Below are 20,119 nucleotides of genomic sequence, written 5' to 3'. Positions count from 1 at the left end.
AACGTGTCCGGAAGCACTTGTGCGCAGTCCTCAACATACTGAGTAGTTTAGAGTGAGCATCGACGTCCCCTACCGACGTGGTCGGCAGCTGATTTACAGGCTGGCACTCGGCCTGAGTAGTCGGTTTTGGTCAGAAACTCGCTCGCGTAAAGTAGAGCGGAGCCAGCCACAGTAGGGAGTGGAGTGGTATGCCTGTGGGACGTAGTGGGCAGCGGGAAACCCGTCGCCATGGCTGGCTGCAGTCATGCTACGCTGCCTCCCAAGGCTGCTCGTTAGGTGCTGAATGGGCGGATTATTTCTGTTGAGACGAGGAACTCCCAGGTGCTGCGCCGCTATGAGGCTCCCGCTGCTGTCATAACAACTCACATACGTTTCGAAAGTGACAATTCATGTACCCCAATGAGCACTCGGGGTGCTATTTCTGTTGTTCTTATACTCAGTAAGTAAACGACGCAAGAACAATTAAAAGAATCGTAGGGGATAAGGTCACAGTGACGTTGGTACTGAATAAATCCATTAAGAAGGCTAGGAGAGTATTTACGCTGCAAAGAGCAGGTAACCAGTTGTTAGCATCCTACTTAGGTTATTTCCAGTTTGATGGAGGTAAAGGAATTATGGGCAAAGTTTAACCAGAGTGCAAATTGAGCTAGGGAAGCACACGCCGATTAAGTGGCTTACGGAAGATAAATTACCTCCGTTGTTTACCAACAAAATTCGGAAATGCTGAGAAAGAAGAGACTGTTGCACTGTCGGTTTAAAAAAAACTGGAGTCGTCGACAGGCAAAAGTTAGTAAAAGTTCATGAAGGTGTATGTAGATTGATGCGCGAAGCATACAGAAACTTCCATGATCATATTCTGGCGTAATATCTGCCCGACAATCCAAGAAAATTCTTGTCCTAAGTAAAACGAGTAGGAGACTCGAAGGCTCGTATCCAGTCACTCGTTCATCAGTCTGGTGAGGCAATAGAGGACAGAAAAGGAAAGGCTAAATTTTAAATTTAGCGTTTACGAAATACACTACTGACCAATAAAATAGCTACACCAAGAAGAAATGCAGGTGATAAACGAGTATTCATTGTACAAATATACTAGAACTGACAACCACCTCTGGCCGTAATAACGGCCTTGATACGCCTGGGCATTGAGACACACAGAGCTTGGATGGCGTGTACAGGTACAGCTGCCCATGCAGCTTCAACACGATTCCACAGTTCATCAAGAGTAGTGACTGGCATATTGTGACGAGCCGGTTGCTCGGCCACCATTGACCAGACGTTTTCAATTGGTGAGAGATCTGCAGAATCTGCTGGCCACGGCAGCAGTCGAACATTTTCTGTATCCAGAAAGGCCCGTACAGGACCTGCAAAATGCAGTCGTGCATTATCCTGCTGAAATGTAGGGTTTCGCAGGGATCGAATGAAGGGTAGAGCCGCGGGTCGTAGCACATCTGAAATGTAGCGTCCACTGTTGAAAGTGCCGTCAATGCGAACAAGAGGTGACCGAGACGTGTAACCAATGGCACCCCATACCATCACTCCGGGTGATACGTCAGTATGGTGATGTCGAATATACGTTTACCGCGATGTCGCCGAACACGAATGTGACCATCATGATGCTGTAAACAGGACCTGGATTCATCTGAAAAAATGACGTTTTTACTTTCGTGCACCCAGGTTCGTCGTTGAGAACACCATCGCAGGCGCTCCTGTCTGTCATGCAGCGTAAAGGGTAACCACAGCCATGGTCTCCGGGCTGAAATTCCATGCTGCTGCAAACGTCGTCGAACTGTTCGTGCAGACGGTTGTTGACTTGCAAACATCCCCATCTGTTGACTCAGGGATCGAGACGTGGCTGCACGATCCGTTACAGCCATGCGGATGCCTGTCATCTCGCATGCTAGTGATACGAGGCCGTTGGCATCCAGCACGGCGTTTCGTATTTCCTTCCTGAGCCCACCCATTCCATTTTCTGCTAACAGTCATTGGGTCTCGACCAACGCGAGCAGCAATGTCGCGACATGATAAACCGCAATCGCGACGGGCTACAATCCGACCTTTTCAAAGTTGGAAATGTGATGGTACGCATTTCTCCTCCTTAGACGAGGCATTACAACAACGTTTCAGCAGGCAACGCCTGTCAACTGCTGTTTGTGTTTGAGAAATCGGGTTGAAACTTTCCTCATGTCAGCACGTTGTAGGTGTCACCACCGGCGCCAACCTTGTGTGAATGCTCTGAAAAGCTAATCATTTGCATATCACAGCATCTTCTTCCTGTCGGTTAAATTTCGCGTCTGTAGCACGTCATCTTCGTGGTGTTGCAATTTTAATGGCCAGTAGTGTCGCTGACGTAGGAGGAACCTACCATCACTTGACCGTCACACAGACTCCCGAATGGAGGACACAGGAACAGTAAGTTTTGGTATGTCTATCCTTTTGACTGTAGGTCTCGGGGACCACGGATGTTCACTATCGTAACGAAATAAAACGGCTACAGCCGTACTTATCACCTTATCTATTATGTAGCTACCCGTTTCGGCGCTTGAATGCGCTTTCTTCAGGACATACTTGGTGCTGAAGTGTTTATCACGATCCATATACATGTTGCGTGAGTGGCCAACGTAACTGTTTAACGCAGAGTATATGTAGCTCTGATGTCAATGTTGAATCCTGCCTTGACATCAAATATGTGGGATCTAGGAAGCTTTTCTCGGGTCGCTAGACAACATTCAAACAAATCGTATTAATCAGTTTTATTACGAAATGAATACTGACAATACTTTGGCAATAACACAGAAGAGTCGCAAGCAAAGGGCGACATGAAAATAACAAATCACTTCAGTATATACAATTCCTAATACAAGTTTTCTATTCAGGTCATTAGTCGTGAATCTTCTGTAAAGTGGGCGAGGCTAGTCGGGCGCGGCGCGTATGTTCTTTTCGCGTAGAGGCGCGTTGTCATCCTAGAGAGGGGTCGTGCGGGACCTTGACTTTACACCGTAACAGACAACATGGTTGAACTGCTGACATCACAGTTACAGATGGCCAGCGTAAATCGGTTATGTTGGCCACTGATGCAACGTATATGTCGATAATGATAACCCCTCAGCACCAACTAAGCCCTGAAAATGCCGAAACTGGAAGCTACATAATAAATAAGATCATAACGACCGCTGTAGGCCTCTCATTTTCTTACAATGGTAACAGAGATCCCACACGTGGGGAAGCAACTCAAAGAGCTGAAAAAAAAATAACTGACCAGGCCCAGATGGAATTCCAGTTCGGTTTTCTCAGTCTTCTCGCTGAACCCTAATTTAGCTTGCATTTATTGCGAATCTCTCGTTCAGGGAAAAGTCCCAAGCGACTGGAGAAAAGTGCTGGTGGTTTGTGTACACACGGGAGTCAGAAACAGACTGAAAAGGTTGTAAGGTTGTTGCGGTGTACTTGATAAGAAGAAAATTCGATACGATGCACCGTTTGTAACTTTTGCAGTGAAGTTAGCCAATCAGGCCGTTGCGTGCGCAACTTGCAAGTACAGAGTGGTCCATTGATAGTGAGCGGGCCAAATATCTCAAGAAATAAGCATCAAATGAAAAAACTACAAAGAACGAAACTCCTCTAGTTTGAAAGGGGAAACGAGATTGCGCACATGGTTGGCCTACTAGACGGCGCTGCCATATGTAAAACGGATATCAACTGCGTTTTTAACCCATTTTTATTACATATTCGTGTAGTACGTAAAGAAATACGAATGTTTTAGTTGGACCACTTTTTTCGCTTTGTGATAGATGGCGCTGTAATAGTCACAAACGTATAAGTACGTGGTATCACGTAACATTCCGCCAGTGCGGACTGTATTTGCTTCGTGATACATTACCCGTGTTAAAAAGGATCGTTTACCAATTGCGGAAATGGTCGATTCGTGTTGATGTATGGCTATTGTGATCAAAATGCTCAACGGGCGTGTGCTATGTACGCTGCTCGGTATCCTGGACGACATCACCAAGTGTCCGGACCGTTCGCCGGATAGTTACGTTATTAAAGGAAACAGGAAGTATTCAGCCACATGTGAAATGTCAACCACGACCCGCAACAAATGATGATGCCCAAGTAGATGTTTTAGCTGCTGTCGCGGCTAATCCGCACATCAGTAGCAGACAAATTGCGCGAGAATCGGGAATCTCAAAAATGTTGGTGTTGAGAATGCTACATCAACATCGATTGCACCCGTACCATATTTCTATGCATCAGGAACGGCATAGCGACGATTTTGAACTTCGTGTATAGTTCTGCCACTGGGCACAAGAGAAATTACGGTACGATGACAGATTTTTTGCACGCGGTCTATTTAGCGACGAAGCGTCAGTCACCAAAAGCGGTAATGCAAACCGGCGTAATATGCACTATTGGGCAACGGAAAATCCACGATGGCTGCGACAAGTGGAACATCAGTGACCTTGGCGGGCTAATGTATAGTGGCTCCCATTTTATCGATGGCAATCTAAATGGTGCAATGTATGCCGATTTTCTATGTAATGTTCTACCGATGTTACTACAAGATGTTTCACTGCATGACAGAATGACAATGTACTTCCAACATGATGGATGTCCGGCACATAGCTCGCGTGCGGTTGAAGCGGTATTGAATAGCATATTTCATGACAGGTGGATTGGCCGTCGAAGCACCACATCATGGCCCGCACGTTCACCGGATCTGACGTCTCCGGATTTCTTTCTGTGGGGAAAGTTGAAGGATATTTGCTATCGTGATGCACCGAAAACGACTGGCAATATGCGTCAGCGCATTGTCAAAGCATGTGCGAACATTACGGAAGGCGAACTACTCGCTGTTGAGAAGAATGTCGTTACACGTATTGTCAAATGCATTGAGGTTGACGGACATAATTTTGAGCATTTATTGCATTAATGTATTATTTACAGGTAATCACGGTGTAACAGCATGCGTTCTCAGAAATGATAAGTTCACAAAGGTACATGTCTTACATTTGAACAACCGAAATAAAATGTTTAGCTACGTTCTGTATTTTAATTTAAAAAACCTACCTTTTACCAACTGTTCGTCCGAAATTGTGAGCCATATGTTTGTGACTATTACAGCGCCATCTATCACAAAGCGAGAAAAGTGGTCCAACTAAAACATTCATATTTCTTTACGTACTACACGAATGTGTAATAAAAATGGGGGTTCCTCTTTTAAAAAACGGAGTTGATATCTGTTTGACCTATGGCAGCGCCATCTAGCGGGCCAACCGTAGCGCCATCTGGTTTTCCCCTTCAAGCTAGACAAGTTTCGTTCTTTGCCCCTGGCACCGGGCTGGCCGTAGTTGTTGATCGGTGTAGTACTGTACTAGTGTTGCTATCCTAGCTTATCCTACATCTAATTTACTATTTAACCTAATGTCAAATTCGGTAAGTGTCTGAATCGGTAAGAAAGTCTTAATTGTTGTTCCTTAGGAATTCCTTTATGACTTTATGTGAGATCTCGTTTGCCAATTTGTTCAAGATTGAGAAATGGTCCTCATGCCTGAGCAGGTGGTACGTGTCATGGTTGGGTGATGACGTAATTGCGCCGCTATATCGTCGAAGAGGTGGCGCTCATACACCACATGTTCTGGGGTGACTGGTGTGGTTCAAATGGCTCTGAGCACTATAGGACTTAATTGCTGAGGTCATCAGTCCCCTAGAACTTAGAACTACTTAAACCTAACTAACCTAAGGACATCACACACGCCCATGCCCGAGGCAGGATTCGAACCTTCGACCGTAGCAGTCGCGCTATTCCAATCTATAGCGCCTAGAACCGGTCGGTCACACCAGCCGGCTGCCTGGTGTGGCCCCACAGTCACACACTGGTGTAGCCCGTTTCCCGAACCAGCATAGGTATGCCGGATAGGGTCATTGACTCGTAAGAAAGTTTCCGTCTTTGTAGTTTTTTCGTTTGACGCTTATTTCGTGAGATATTTGGGCCGGTCACGATCAATGGACCACCGTGTATATCAACCTTCCATGGCGGAAGAGGCTCATCTCATCTGGCGCGAATCCTGATTTACCTTCTCCGCTTGTCTTCAAAAGTCTAAGTTTTCATTTACTTCGTCTAAGTTTTCATTTACTTCGTGTGGCCTGTTTCTGTTCACCCAGTAGATGGAAGCACTACCCTCTTCGTACTGCACCAGATATTCGGACCGCATTATTTCGGCCGCTAAGTACGTGGCTGAAAGGACGCTCAAAGTGGCCCCCAGTGGAGAAAGGCAGCCGCACAATGCACGGGGCAGAATATTCCGACGAAAGCAATGGAGCGTTGCGGCAGCGCCACCACGCAGACCCGGCGCGCGTATCGCCAAATAATCGTGAACAGCGTTGAACAAAGGGTATCGCGTTTAGGGGGCGCAAGCACACGCACGTGTAACAACAGAGCGGCGCGCCGTGCGCCGCGGTATCGCGGCGGACAATCTAAAAGCCATTACCTGGTTTTTTATCGTTAAGTAAATTACGGGTGGGTCACAGCTGCCGCCGGCGCACGCCACTGCATAAATGTCACCGCCGCACGACACGGCGCCGCCAGCGCCACTGTGACGGCGAAAGCCCGTGAGCTACAACTGGCGCCAGTTTCCCTCTGTCTCTGTCTCTGTCTCTCTCTCTCTCTCTCTCTCTCTCTCTCTCTCGTGATTTCGAGCGCTCCATAAACGCTGATTACCGCCGCTGTTCCTCTCCTTCCTTTTAACGAGGAGTCCCATTTCGGTAATCGAAATGTGTGCCCGCCAGTATCAAGTACGTACTGCGAACGCACGCGCCGTGTACAACGAGTCGCCCGTTCCCGACGGATCGCCAGTGAGTGCGATGCGGAAATGCGACTCTGCGACTGAACGGCACAGCTCGCTGTAGCAGCCGTTTCGACTAGATATCGGTTCAGTAGGTCGACAAATCTCAAAATCCGCCTCTGATAACAATGTTTACACGTATTTCAGCTAGAAAGTGCGATAATGTCTTTCTCTTTCTCCCGCCCCTTCTCTCTCGCACGTACTATCATTTCCTATACCTTTTTTTCTACCTTTCCACCTTCCAGTTTTCTCTTCCCCTCTCATTAAATTTCGCTCTGCACTCTATTTTGCAGAATCAGACTCGTAATTCAGCTCTGGTCGACGCATATTTTCAAAATGTAGGGAAGCACTTCGCAAGTTAAAGCAATTCATGCGACCACGAATCGTATACGTTTAGTGCTGGCTCTGGCTCTGAGCACTATGGGACTTAACATCTATGGTCATCAGTCGTTTAGTGCTGATGATAGGCATTAAACACAGATTTTATCTGTGATCGTTGTTTTTGTTGTTGTTATTGTTGTTGGATACAGGTCGTTCAGTGTGCGCGTGATTAGCCGCATAAAAATTCAGTATTGATGTGTAAGTCTAAGCAATGAAAAAAGTTGTCCTTTGAATGAGCTGAAACGTAAGTAATAATCAGAATACAAGATAAGTGGAGAAATAAATTTGAAGAACCTAAGATCAAAACCGGAAAACAAATTGTCTGAAAAAGTATAATCTCATAATTTATTGTTTGGCATTTACAAATGATTTAGTAATACGGGCAGACAGTGTGTACGTAGATAGAAATAACTAAACAGGAGCAAAAGTATGAACAAACCTTCGAAAAAATCAGACATAACGACAAACAACAAAACCGCACTCTCAATATCTTCTATGAGGGACAACCGCAGCCACTGAAATATCAAAGGCACAGATAAACATAAGTATCAGGGAGAACGTATCCAAGGAAGGACAAAAAAGTCTTCAGAGCAAGATCAAGAAAAATGGATTATTAATTCAAGGTATTTATAATAAAAAACCATTGTCTAGGAAAGCAAAAATTCATCATTACAAGAGTAATTTGGGGAGACTGCTTTAATGCATCAGAAACTCTAATTTTAGGACCATTAAAAGAAAATGAAGAAATCGGGAAGATATTAGGGAATATAAACGTATAGCAATAAACTGAGAAGAAATATGGAAGCAGTAATTCGTATAGAAGAAAATTAAAGACGAAATGTGTAGAAGTAATATCATCTATCCAATGAATGAATCGTACCACACTGAAGGGAAATTGGACAGCATTTTGAAAAAAATTAAAATGCGAACAGACTAGCCTGGGAAATCATATGAACACTACTGTGATAATATGAAATAATTTAAAGACAGAGCAGTGTGCAAACAAAATTATCAAGTGGGATGATTCACAAGAAGAAACAGTTCCAAAAAGACAGAGACGGAACGCACAGAGGTAAAGAGGAAAGAAACCAAAAGAAACAAAGGAAGCTGTCTTGGAGCAAATGCAAACTAATTTAGTGGCTTAAGCGTGTTCCTTAGCTAACCTGTAATGGAAGAAGTTGATGACGAAGAAGAAAAAATCCTTACATAAGTCTTTCATAGCAAGATAAAGGATTCTAAAGCTGTGACCGGTTGATCAGTAACATAAAGAAATAAAGTGAGTAGCCAAATATCATTTAAAGAGTTATTCACGATGAATAAATCCACTCCGGTTGTACTTGACAAATCCTTTATTTTGAGAAAATCGTACACACGACCAGGTTTCAGGATCTAAACTCCATGACAGGCGCTACAGAGAACAAGAAAACTAAGAGGGATTCTTCATAAAATTAATTAATACCAAAAGGCTTCATACAAATGTGAACATCAGGTTATATCTTGATTGTGTACGAGAAAGTCGCACCAACAATGTAAGAAATCTACCTAATGTATCAAGTAGCACGCGAGATATGCGTGTGAGGCATGAAAACATCCTCTGAGTAAATCAGCACAACACTGGGTAAATGGAGCCTAACCAATAAAACATGAATGTAAGAGCAAATAAGAAGGTATTTCCAGCCTTATGTAACTTACGGTGCCGGCCGGTGTGGCCGTGCGGTTCTAGGCACTTCAGTCTGCAACCACGTGACCGCTACGGTCTCAGGTTCGAATCCTGCCTCGGGCATGGATGTGTGTGATGTCCTTAGGTTAGTTAGGTTTAAGTAGTTCTAAGTTCTAGGGGACTGATGACCTTAGATGTTAAGTCCTATAGTGCTCAGAGCCATTTGTACCATTTGTAACCTACGAACCAGCAGCGAACGACTAGACAGGTGGCATTGGCTTAAGAAATTAAAATGAAGGCATAAAAGCCGTAGAATGCCAATTTGTGAACCATAAAAGTAGCTTACCGTATGCGTGCCCAGAGCGCCGAATATCGTGGAAGCCGAGACAGCCGCGTGAACCCCAATGAGACCCCTGTGTACACATATACGTCAGAGAATGGCTGCCACCGCAACTAAGAGTGAGGAAATCGAAGCTAACAACACGGCGCACCACGACGTTTCCTCCTTAACGTCACCCACTACTAACAGGGCTAATACCGCCTAGTAATGCACGGCAGTAAATAAGATATGGCTAGTACAGAGCAAACAATAAAAGCAGGACTTGCAGTGTATAATGCAACTGTCAAGAAACGAAAGTAATAAGAAGATATAATGAAATAGTCAAGAAATAAAATTAATAATGCAATAGTACAAAATATACTTAATACAACCATAGTATACTGAAGATCCAAAACATTATGATCACCTGCTTAATAACTTGTTGGTCTATCTTCGTGACGCAATACGTCACCGATTCTGCTTATAATGGATTCGACAGTTTGTTGGTAGGTTTCTGCAGGTATGTCACACCAGATGTCCAAGAACAAATCATGTAATTTCCTTAAACAGTGGCCGCTGATTTGTGAACGTGGTGATGGCGCCTGATAACGACCAAAATGGGATCCATTGGATTCACATCAAGCGAATTTCGTGCCCAAGACACCAAAGTGAGTACACTGTCATGCTCTTCAAGCCACTGTAGCGCGGTTCTGGCTTTGAGACACGGACAGTTATCCTGTTGGAAGATGACATCGCCATTGGGGAAGACAATAAACATGAAGGGATGCAGATGGTCCATAGCCGTCACTGTGTGGTGATAGCGTCTGATAGCGACCCAAATGGGTTCCATTGGATTCACATCAAGCGATTTTCGGACCCAGGACAAAAAAGACGGTACACTATCATGCTCTTCAAACCACTGTAGCACGGTTCTGGCTTTGAGACACGGACAGTTATCCTGTTGGAAGATGACATCGCCATTGGGGAAGACAATAAACATGAAGGGATGCAGATGGTCCATAGCCGTCACTGTATGGTGATAGCGTATGATAGCAACCCAATGGGTTCCACTGGATTCACATCAAGCGATTTTCGAGCTCAGGACAAAAAAGACAGTACACTATCATGCTCTTCAAACCACTGTAGCACGGTTCTGGTTTTGAGACACGGACGGTTATCCTGTTGCAAGATGACATCGCCATTGGGGAAAAGAACAAACATGAAGGGATGCAGATGGTCCATAGCCGTCGCTGTGTCTTCAGTTACTGCCACAGGTCCCATGCGGGCGCAGCAGAATGCCTCCCTTAGCATAATACTGCTCTTACCAGCCTGTGTCCCTGATGTGGTGCACATTTCGAACCGCCGTTCACGTGGATGACGGTGTTTGTGCAAATGGTCATCGACCTGGTGTAGCAAAAACTTGATTCATCCGACGAGGCGACACGTTTCCATTGATCGACGGTCGAATCCCGAAGGTCGTGTGCCCACTGCAACTGTAACTGATGGTGTCGATGGCCAACATGTGAACACGTTGGTGTCCTCCGCTGCGGAGTCCCATGTTCAACAATATACGAGGAACGGTGTGCTCCGAAACACTTGTGCGTGCATCAACATTGTTGTCTCTCGGTAGAAATGCCACAGGTCCGCAACTATTATGCTTTACAGAGCAGCCAAGCCCCAAATCCCACGTTATGTGAAGAGTCGTTGACGTCCAACCTCTTTTCGCCCAGTAGTATTTTCACCACGTTCTACCACGTTCCATAGATGCTCACTGCTGTAGCATGTGAACATTCGACCAGCTTCACCGCAATGAAATCTAATCCGTGTAAGAAGCACAGTATACGTCGTTTCATGCCGTAGCGCTGTATTTTTACCACTGTAATAGTCTGTGAACAGCTAGCGCTGTCGCACCTGAGCCTGCGCATAACCCTCAGGCTGTGACGTCACTAGAGGCAGTCGCGAGGCCTACAAGAAAGGCAGGCCACGGCGCGTAGTGACGAAGGTAGGCCTGCGCTGGCTCGCTCAACTCAGTATACAAACCACGTCTCTACACCCGTTAACTCGTATCTAGGTGTGTACGTACAAACGAGAACTCCATCTTCTACTGGAATCTGCTATTCTGGAGTCTTACTGTTATTAGACCTACAATGATCGGAAGCCCATAAAATTTAAAACGGCTGTACTTTCTTTCTTTCGCTTACGCCATAGTCCCGCAGCGATCGCAGGGTCAGCGTGGTTACAACGGATTTGGCAAGGTTAGTTTTGGGGTGGCCTGATGTCCTTTCTACCGCCACCCCGTACCCCCATGGATGGAATCAGTGTACCCCAACTGTCTGCATCTAGCGTAAATCGTGAAATAGTGCGAACGTTGTCAAATGTCTGCGATGCGTGTAACTGAGGCGGAACGTGGGGACCAGCTCTTTATTCACCTAGCGGGATGTGGAAAACCGCCTAAAAACCACATCCAGGGTTGCCAGCACACCGGCCCTTGTCGTTAAGCCGCCGGGCGGATTCGATCCGGGGCCGCCGCGGCTACCCGAGTCCAGGAAGCAGCGCGTTAGTGCTCTCGGCTACCCTGGCGGGTTTTATAACGGCTGTACTGGGTTACAATAAAATTGAAATTATGCCAAAATGATTATTAGTTGCATAAGGCACCACTTATTGTATGAAATGAGGACTGTTAAACAGGAGAGTCTAAATGCTACAAACAGTCGTTATACCATTTATATCGAGAACTGAACTTAAATTAAATTTTTTTTGTAACACTGTTAATCAGTAAGACTTCATAATAGCATATTCCAGTAGATGCAATTCTCCTTAGTCCGTACAGGCCCAGATGCGAATTAACAGATTTAGAAACACATTTTGTCTGCTGAGCTGAGCGAGCGAGTTCAGGCCTATCATCGTGACGTACGTGTCGCGGCCTGTCTTTCTCGCGGGCCTCGAAACAGTCGCTCGTGTCCGTCCACGTAGACGTCGGCTTTAATGTGTACGTCAGGAAAGAGAGGTGCATGGGTTCTCTGGAGAGTCAGCTCCGCGGGAGAAGGGTACCAGCAGTATTATATCAGTGCAAGCACGGCCGCCCCCGCCGCCCCCACCGCCCCCGCCGCAACTGGCTCTCGGGTTGCCACTTCCGGACCGCCACGACCGCCACGGCCGCCCGCACGCCGGCCGGAAGCTGCGGTCGCGCTTCTTCTGTTTCCGCGCGCTTTGTTCCCGCGAAATCCACACCGGCGCGGCGGGCGCGGTTGCCGCCTGCCCCGTCACGCTACGCTGTGTCCGGCGTGACACCGGCGTCGGCTCACACTCGCCACTGCGGCACTGCCACAACGCAGCGTGCAGGCGGCCGTGGCTTATGTGCGTTTCACTTTCGCTGTACACCGTACATGATGAACACGAACATGTGGCGTTATCTACACTACTGACCATTAAAATTGCTACACCACGAAGATGACGTGCTACAGACGCGAAATTTAACCGACAGGAAGAAGGTGGTGTGATATGCAAATGATTAGCTTTTCAGGGCATTCACACAAGGTTGGCGCCGGTGGCGACACCTACAACATGCTAACATGAGAAAAGTTTCCAGCCGATTTCTCATACACAACCAGCAGTTGACCGGCGTTGCCTGGTGAAACGTTGTTGTGATACCTCGTGTAAGGAGGAGAAATGTGTATCACCACGTTTCCCACTTTGATAAACATCGGATTGTAGCCTATCGCCACTGCGGTTCATCGTATCGCGACATTGCTGTTCGCGTTGGTCGAGATCCAATGACTGTTAGCAGAATATGGAATCGGTGGGTTCAGGAGGGTGCCTCGTATCACTAGCAGTCGAGATGACAGGCATCTTATCCGCATGGCTGTAACGGATCGTGCAGTCACATCTCGATCCCCGAGTCAACAGATGGGGACGTTTGCAAGACAACAAACCATCTGCACGAACAGTTCGACGACGTTAGCAGCAGCATGGACTATCAGCTCGGAGACCGTGGCTGCGGTTACCCTTGACAATGCATCACAGACAGGAGCGCCTGCGATGGTGTACTCAACGACGAACCTGGGTGCACGAATGGCAAAAAGTCATTTTTTCGTATGAATCCAGGTTCTGTTTACAGCATCATGATGGTCGCATCCGTGTTTGGCCACATCGCGGTGAACTCACATTCGATGTGTGTATTCGTCATCGCCTTACTGGCGTATCATCCGGCGTGATGGTATGGGGTGCCATTGGTTACACGTCTCGGTCACCTCTTGTTCGCATTGACGGCACTTTGAACAGAGGACGTTACATTTCAGAGGTGTTACCACCCGTGCCTCTATCCTTCATTCGATCCCTGCGAAACCCTACATTTCAGGAGTATAATGCACGACCGCATGTTGCAGGTCCTGTTCGGGCCTTTCTGGATACAGGAAATGTTCGACTGCTGCCCTGGCCAGCACATTCTCCAGATCTCTCACCAATTGAAAATGTCTGGTCAATGGTGGCCGAGCAACTGGCTCGTCACAATACGCTAGTCACTACTCTTGATGAACTGTGGTATCCTGTTGAAACTGAATAGGAAGCTGTACCTGTACACGCCATCCAAGCTTTGTTTGACTCAATGCCCAAGCATATCAAGGCCGTTATTACGGCCAGAGGCGGTTGTTCAGGGTACTGATTTCTCAGGATCTATGCACCCAATTTGCGTGAAAATATAATCACATGTCATTTCTAGTATACTATATTTCTCCAACGAATACCCGTTTATCATCTGCATTTCTTCTTGGTGTAGCAATTTTAATGGCCAGTAGTGTGTAAGCTGCATAAAATTTCGGGAATGCAGCCGCATAAATTCTGCTTCTTCTTCTAATATTTCGGCTGTATATCTTTCAGCCATCTTCAGAGAGAGCCGTACGACTGACAGTCAGTCGTACGGCTCTCTCTGAAGATGGCTGAAAGACATACAGCCGAAATATTAGAAGAAGAAGCAGAATTTATGCGGCTGCATTCCCGAAATTTAATGGAGCAGTCTTTGCGCCGCGAAAACCTGAAGATTCACAGTAGTGTATATGCTTGGGGTCGATACAGTCTGACCCGCTATTCAATACAGCGCCAGTAGTCCACAGATCATACCTGTAGATTTCAGAACTGTAAAGATATGAATTTGATCGCAGATGTAGATTCCGTGTCTCTGAGCCCAAAAGTTGATTGTGTTGCCATGCTTTCCAACCATGTGCAATGAAACATTGCTAAAAATCTTCATACTGCAATACTTACTTCAAGTCCCCGCGGCTTCCCCCGTCGGAGGTTCCAGTCCTTCCTCATGTACGGGTGTGTTTGTAGTCCTTAGCGTAAGTTAGTTTAAGTAAGATTAAGTAATGTGTAAGCTTAGGGACCGATGACCTCAGCAGCTTGGTCCCATAAGACTTTACCACAAATTTCCATTTCCTACTTCCTTCAAAAACAAATGATAGAACTCGTTTATGTCTAATATCGCACATGTTAATACGCTGTTGCCAACGAACATTTGGTTGGCATTCACAAAAATTAAAAGCGTCTCAGGTCTACGCCCTCATCTCACCTTCAAGCGATGCTTGACATCCACCAAAAAGTATATAAAAATAAACCCCTCCCCAGCAGTTTAAAACGAAATATAAAAACATGTTTAGTAATAGAAATACGTGCTCAGAGGAGAACAGTATTGAACATCCCGTCGACATTAGAGACGGAGTACAAGCTCGGGTTAGGAAAGGGTGGGGAAGGAAAGCGACCGGGACCTTTTGAAGCAACAGTGCTGGTATTTGCCTTTAGCGATTTAGGGAAATCATGGAAAGCCCAAACCTGCATGATCGGACGGGGATTTGAACCGTCGTCCTCCCGGATGTGAGTCCACTGTGCTAACCACTGCGCTACTCCACCTGATAATCTGCCAGGAGGCTAGTTCTATTATGATTGAAGCCTATATAGGTATTACCCTAAAAGAGTTTTTCTGTTGCGTATTAAATTCCTTTGAATGCGTATTAATGTGGCATCCACCATGCTTGAAACAATAGTTATATATTCAAACCGAATGCCATTTATAATAATAAAAATAAACTAATTTTTACGAAATGTAAGAAGACAAATTGTTCATGAAATGACTCATATTAGAACAACTTTTGTGCTGATTTCAAGATTGATCTAACATTTTCCGAGGCTATAACATTTCCGAAGTTATGGAGGACGTAATATTCTGATTTACATTTTAATAATATTAATTTAGCCGAAGCGTTTGGATTACAGTTGTGTGTGTGTAAATCATAATCTTTTGTTGTGTTGCTTTCCAAAAGATGTTATTTAACTGAAGGTGAATGTTGTGTAACAACACACCTTCGTTTGGTCCTACGGGATCCAGTTTTGGAAAACGTCGAATGAGGTTGTTCCCTTTACAACCTCTTATCCTTCTTGGGCATGCCTTTCCATTTATTACCTTCTTTTATGTCTGTATGGGTGTGCACTGAGAATACCGGTGGAAATGTCGACGGTATGCGCTGTGTGATTTGTCTGGATACAAAGCTGTTTCGGATACGAAATCACTTCTGCCTAGACTCCATGAAATGAATTAATTTGCAAATGCCATTTCGGTTGTTGAACTGTTGTCAACCAACAGCTGTTACAACATATATTGCTGTTCACAAACATTTGCTTAAGTCCATTTTTTAAAAAATTATATTATTTCCTATCTCATTATGAAGTGCATCCATGTGTGGTAGTTACATCTGTTACTTAGAAATAACACAATAGCCGAAATCGCAATCGTAATGTATTAACAGTCGATGTGGCAAGTGTTGTCACTTCTGCACGACTTTGGACGCAACTAAACACAAAAGTAGCTATAGTCTCGAAGATATTAAAGACATTAGTTACCATTGGACATTGATTTATATCAAAGGGACAAGTCGAAAATTTGTGCTGAACTGTGAGTCGAACCCACGTCTGCTGCTTACTAGGCAGATGCGCTGACCACTACGCCATGCGGACACTGGGGTCACCACCTTTATTATTATTATTATCATTATTATTATTATTTATTATTGAGTCTTCTGACTGATTTGATGCGGGCCGCCACAAATTCCTCATCTCAGAGAAGCACTGGCAACCGGCATCCTCAATTATTAGCTGGATGTATTCGAGTCTCTGTTTTCCTCTACAGTTTTTGCCCTCTACAGCTCGCTCTAGTATCATGGAAGTCATTCCCCGATGCCTTAATAGATGTCCCATCATCCTATTACTTCGCCTTGTCAGTGTTTTCCACTTATTCCTTTCCTCTCAGATTGTGCGCAGAACCTCCTCATTCCTTACCTTATCAGTCTACCTAATTTTCAACATTCGTCAGTAGCACCACTTCTCAATATTTGTGTTACGTTTTTTTCACAGTGCGTATTTCACTACCATACAATACTACGCTTCAAACGTATATTCTCAGAAATTTCTTCCTCAAATTAAGGCCTATGTTTGATACTAGTAGACTTCTCTTGGACATGAATGCCCTTTTTGCCAGTGTTAGTCTGCTTTTGATATCAAATGGTTCAAATGGCTCTGAGCACTATGGGACTTAACATCTGTGGTCATCAGTCCCCTAGAACTTAGAACTACTTAAACCCAACTAACCTAAGGACATCACACACATCCATGCCCGAGGCAGGATTCGAACCTGCGACCGTAGCGGTCACGCGGTTCCAGACTGAAGCGCCTTTAACCGCACGGCCACACCGGCCGGCCTTTTGATATCAACCTTGCTCCGTCCGTAATTGGTTATTTTGCTGCCTACGTAGCAGAATTCCTCAACTTCATCTACTTCATGACCATCAGTCTTGATATTAAGTTTCTCGCTGTTATCATTTCTGCTACTTCTCATTACTTTCGTCTTTCTTCGATTTACTCTCAATCCGTATACTGTCCTTATTAGACTATTCATTCCAAACAGGAGATAATGTAATTCGTCTTCGCTTTTACTCAGGATAGCAATGTCGTCAGCGAATCGTTAACATTGATATCCTACCCCACGGAATACCTTAGAGCGACTCCTGTCAGAGCCAGATCCTCAATTTGTACCACTCACTACAGATGTAGTGCCCCAGTGCATTAACCTGATTACTCGCGGCCTCTCACCGATTTCCGTAAGAGTACGAGCTTGCTGTGCAACTGTTATGAAGGGATCGCTGTCATCGCCTTAGCAGAGTTCAAGCTGTCGTAAAGGTGAAGGGTGCCCACTAATAGGATGTAAAGTGTCAGGCAAATCCAACATCTTCCATGAAAATCCTGACAAGATAGTAAATCCGGCAGTATGTCACATAGCTCCGAATAAATCCTGACATTAAATTAACCAAAGTAATATCATCAACGAGTGAGCAAATGGAATACCAAAGACTAGCACAAGAAAGCCTAAATGCATGCCATACCTTCCCACCGTGAAACAGTTCCGAGGGGAGAAACGAGAACAGAAGCCGAGAGCAGAATCGTGTAAGCTAGAAGGCCCTACGATAAGGGACGGACACCCACATCGCCGACCGACCGCCAAGACCACCCCCCAGCCCATGTTAAAAGATAGAGCCCTGCAGAAGAACAGTATAGATCATACGATAACACTAAAAGGGCCACACCAGCTGCAAGTTTTAGCGCGAGACTATACGCATCGCTGTTACGTTGCAAACATTAAAAACATTGCCCCACCACGAAAAGTATAACGTTTCTCATTGGATAGACAGAATTTTTGTAAGCGGAGCTTAAGGTTAGTGATTGGTCAGTTGAAAACAAAGCCAGATACCTTTTTCTTAAACCAACTTCAGTAAATTGTAGTAAAGAAAAATTCGAGAGAGTGGCTACCGAGACGGTGAGGCGTGTGGGGCTGCGCCGCCCGCCGCCCCCTGGCGCTGCCTAACCACCGACAAGGTAACGAACACACGCGATGCCGCATAAGAGGGCATAAGGCTTCACTCAGAACTGCAGAAGTCTCATCTGTCACACCCCCTTTTTACGTAATACTGGTGTCGATCGTCAATTAAGCTTAATGGTATTCAAATTTGCTACTAGAAGTTAAAATCTGAAACGCGATGATTTTTGTGTTATATAATTATTGAGCAGCCACATCAGCCACTGTAATGTACGACAAGTTAAATAAGTAATTAAAGATAATTGAGGGTGACTGTAGACCATTTTTTATAGTTTTCTCTTTTATGAAACTTAATTTAAACCTAGATTATAGATGTGATACGGCATAGGTCGGTAGGACATGTTCTGAGGCATCAAGGGATCACCAGTTTAGTATTGGAGGGCAGCGTGGAGGGTAAAAGCCGTAGGAGACCTGGAGATGAATACACTAAGCAGATTCAGAAGGATGTAGGTTGCAGTAGTTAGTGGGAGATGAAGCTTGCACAGGATAGAGTAGCATGGAGGGCTGCATCAAAGCAGTCTCAGGGCTGAAGACCACAACAACAACAACAACATGGCATAGGTCATCCTTCGATCCATTGTAGAACTTGGAAACCCTTTCAGGGAATATTCGTTCACATTTTTGTTGAAAGCAGTTGGTTTTTATCATCCAGAATTAAAATATTTCTTTTTATCAATAGTGCAATTTACAAACAATGTTTTGTGAGTAGAATAAAATTTCCAATGGTAAACTTGACTGCTTTTTCGACGTTATTTTACAAGCTAACGAAAAATAGGAAAGCCTTGAACCCCTTCCACTAAATTTAGTTAGTATTTTCTTTTACAGGGAGTGCAGTGGAGCTGACGCTGAAATCATTAAGTATTTGGTTATATCATCGCTAGTCTCACTGAACTCTTCTGTACTCTACATGTCATGTGTGGTCTGTCGTCTCCTTACCAGCAACAGGCTCCAGGTTCAAACTAGTCAATTCCCTAAAAAAACACGCCCAGAGCGTCGTTGCGCGAGGGTGGTATGGAGACACGACTTAGAACAAACAGACACCACGCAGAATGTTAGAAGGTATCCTGGTACTTTTGATCAAACGCACAGTATGTGCGCAGTGCCCAAATGACAGGGCATGGGGCGTCCCACGTTAGGCCCTAAAATCGAGACGGCCACATAGCAGCGGAAGCACGATTATCAACGCTGGTTCCGGCAGTGGCGCCCACTGTGGCGATGCGCCGATGCGCTGCACTGTCCGCGCTAGCGCTGGCGTGTCAGATCACCTGCCGACGACTGCAAGAACTCTTCACGCCGCATTGAACTGCTTGTCCAAGTCAGCCAGCTTTCACCGACTCTCTCGAACAACGAGCGGGTCAACGGCCTGGCTGCAAGAAAAGCTACGCTGCGCCGATGATTTCTTTCGCGGGAAACTTGTCCTATTCTGCGCCGTAGGCCAGTCCCGCCTTTGTCATTCTCACAGGGCAGTATAATAAGCAGGTGAGCATGACTCGAATATTCGGCAAGTCAATGTATTTGCTAAAATGTGTAGCTGAGTTCAACAGTGGCGCAGGTGAAGTCCTTACAAAAAGCACTTGCACGAAACATTAAGGTCACGAAAGTCGTGGGATACCTCCTAATATCGTGTCGTACCTTGTTTTTCCCGGCGTATTGCTGCATCTCGACGTGGCATGGACTCAACAAGTCGCTGGAAGCCTGAGCAGAAATATTGAGCAGTGCGATCTCTATAGCCGTCCGTAGTTGCAAAAGTGTTGCCGGTGCAGGATTTTGTGCACTAACTACTCTCTCAATTACGTCCCACAAATGTTCGACAGGATTCATTCGGGCAATCTGGGAGGCCAGATCATTCGATCGAGCCGGCCGCTGTGGCCGATCGGTTCTAGGCGCTTCAGTCCGGAACAGTGCTGCTGCAGCGGTCGCAGGCTCGAATCCTGCCTCGGGCATGGGTGTGTGTGATGTCCTTAGGTTAGGTTTAAGTAGTTCTAACTCTAGGGGACTGATGACCTCAG

Source organism: Schistocerca piceifrons, chromosome 1, assembly GCF_021461385.2.
Source record: "Schistocerca piceifrons isolate TAMUIC-IGC-003096 chromosome 1, iqSchPice1.1, whole genome shotgun sequence".
In the NCBI taxonomy this organism is placed as follows: Eukaryota; Metazoa; Arthropoda; class Insecta; order Orthoptera; family Acrididae; genus Schistocerca; species Schistocerca piceifrons.
Note: the sequence above shows the minus strand (reverse complement) of the source record.